The sequence below is a fragment of the Tetranychus urticae genome, unplaced genomic scaffold (genome assembly GCF_039701765.1).
Source record: "Tetranychus urticae isolate SD_2017Ah unplaced genomic scaffold, NJAU_TeUrti_SD_1.0 Scaffold_7, whole genome shotgun sequence".
In the NCBI taxonomy this organism is placed as follows: Eukaryota; Metazoa; Arthropoda; class Arachnida; order Trombidiformes; family Tetranychidae; genus Tetranychus; species Tetranychus urticae.
The window spans coordinates 320,001-322,500 of NW_028315839.1; the positions used below are offsets into that span (position 1 = coordinate 320,001).

At 44.3% G+C, this 2,500-nt stretch overlaps 2 non-coding genes across 2 annotated transcripts in view; both read right to left on the reverse strand.

Moving 5' to 3' along the window:
- Positions 1-9: 9 nt before the first annotated feature.
- LOC149092671 (5.8S ribosomal RNA) lies at positions 10-164 on the reverse strand. Its single transcript, XR_016200775.1, has one exon. It is a non-coding gene; the product is annotated as a 5.8S ribosomal RNA (ribosomal RNA).
- A 487-nt stretch (positions 165-651) lies between these two features.
- The window catches only part of LOC149092672 (small subunit ribosomal RNA), a 2,170-nt gene continuing 321 nt past the window's right edge, over positions 652-2,500 (reverse strand). The window contains exon 1 of the ribosomal RNA XR_016200709.1: positions 652-2,500. This exon is cut by the window's right edge and continues 321 nt beyond it. This is a non-coding gene — a ribosomal RNA (small subunit ribosomal RNA).

Below are 2,500 nucleotides of genomic sequence, written 5' to 3' on the forward strand. Positions count from 1 at the left end.
TTTACATCTCAACTCTCAGACAGATGTGACCTCGGAAAAGACCCGAAAGCCGCAATGTGCGTTGGAAGCTCAAGTGCTCGGCGTGTCCTGCAATTCGCACCGATTATCGTAGCTAGCTACGTTCTTCATCGATTGGTAATTCGAGTGATCCACCGCTTGAAGATGTATCTTTGCCACCGTGGGACTTTTAATAAGTATCCTAAATCTGCATTGAGAGGGTTTGAAAACAATTGTATGCAGTTTATAAAAACCATAGTTGTCTTTACTTAGTTAGGCGAAGAAGTGTAAAACTTCCTTCTTTAAACCTTGCCGTCAGCATAAGCTGAAGACTTGATCAGGTACCAAGTATGTAGCAAGACAGGCTTTTCATTATAAACTACAATTGTTTTGCAAAAGAAATTATGGCTATCGTTAGATAACCCTCACTCTTTGTTGCATTGGATAATGAAAGATGGATGTATGAATGAACGAATGTAATGCAAATTAGAATCATGTTGCAATGGCTAAATGTTTGCAATAAACATTCACAATTGCGACTCTAATGCAAATACAATTCAATTGCATTCACCATATTAGCATCTACAATATCACTATGCAGAGTGTTTGATTGTTTGAAGGTTGTATTTCTCTTATAATAAGAGGGTAATACGTTAATGATCCTTCCGCAGGTTCACCTACGGAAACCTTGTTACGACTTTTACTTCCTCTAAATGATCAAGTTTGAACATCTTTCCAGCACAATCCGACCACTAGTTTCCCAATGGTCTGGATTGACCAGTCCGAAGTCCTCACTAAATCATTCAATCGGTAGTAGCGACGGGCGGTGTGTACAAAGGGCAGGGACGTAATCAACGCAAGCTAATGACTCACGCTTACTGGGAATTCCTCGTTCATGGGCAATAATTACAATGCCCAATCCCCATCACGAAATGGGTTCAAGCGGTTACCCACTCCTTTCGGAGCAGGAAACAGTATGCACGATGACCACTTCAGTGTAGCACGCGTGCGGCCCCGGACATCTAAGGGCATCACAGACCTGTTATTGCTCTGTTTCGTGCGGCTGCGAGCGCCGCTTGTCCCTCTAAGAAGTCCTTACAGTGCTACAGCATCCTTACCCTAGCCAATTCTGTAGGCTAATAGCAGCAGAGCCCTCAACAGCCGAAACCATCAAGAGATACTACCACCCACAGGTTGACTAAGGGGGAGTACTGCAGTGTAAACTGCAAGTCTATTTAGTAGGCTAGAGTCTCGTTCGTTATCGGAATTAACCAGACAAATCACTCCACCAACTAAGAACGGCCATGCACCACCACCCACTGAATCAAGAAAGAGCTCTCAATCTGTCAATCCTCTCAGTGTCCGGGCCGGGTGAGTTTTCCCGTGTTGAGTCAAATTAAGCCGCAAGCTCCACTCCTGGTGGTGCCCTTCCGTCAATTCCTTTAAGTTTCAGCTTTGCAACCATACTTCCCCCGGAACCCAAAAACTTTGGTTTCCCGGAAGCTTCCATTCGAGTCATGAAATTAGTTACTCAGAATGATCGCTGGTTGGCATCGTTTATGGTTAGAACTAGGGCGGTATCTGATCGCCTTCGAACCTCTAACTTTCGTTCTTGATTAATGAAAACATTCTTGGCAAATGCTTTCGCTGTAGTTTGTCTTGCGACGGTCCAAGAATTTCACCTCTAGCGCCGCAATACAAATGCCCCCGTCTGTCCCTCTTAATCATTACCTTGGATTCTTAAGACCAACAAAATAGAACCAAGGTCCTATTCCATTATTCCATGCAAGATCATTCAAGTTAAGGTAGTGGTACGCATCATATAGATGGTTGACCATACCGTTTTTAGGCACCTCTTTCGAGGTTTTGGACGCCTGCTTTGAGCACTCTGATTTTTTCAAGGTAAAAGTCTCGATCGCTTGAATCAACACTCGGTAAAGAGCATTGATAGCAAATATCGAGCAATTTTCTGTCTAAACACTATGAATGTAACCACCAGGAAAGAGGAATGAAGGTTCAAGCAAGCATCCGTAGACACAAGCAAGAAACCTAACATCACCATCTAACCCTTTAATCAGTGGACCCCATAGGTTCGACTGAAATCCAACTACGAGCTTTTTAACCGCAGCAACTTTAATATACGCTATTGGAGCTGGAATTACCGCGGCTGCTGGCACCAGACTTGCCCTCCAATAGATCCTCGTTAAAGGATTTAAATTGTACTCATTCCAATTACGGGGCCTCAATAGAGTCCCGTATTGTTATTTTTCGTCACTACATCCCCGTACTGGGATTGTGTAATTTGCGCGCCTGCTGCCTTCCTTAGATGTGGTAGCCGTTTCTCAGGCTCCCTCTCCGGAATCGAACCCTAATTCCCCGTTACCCGTTACAACCATGGTAGGCGCATAACCTACCATCGACAGTTGATAAGGCAGTTGCTTGAGGGATACATCGTCGGCTCAGAGGCCATACGATTTGCTCAGTTATTCAGAGTCATCACAAG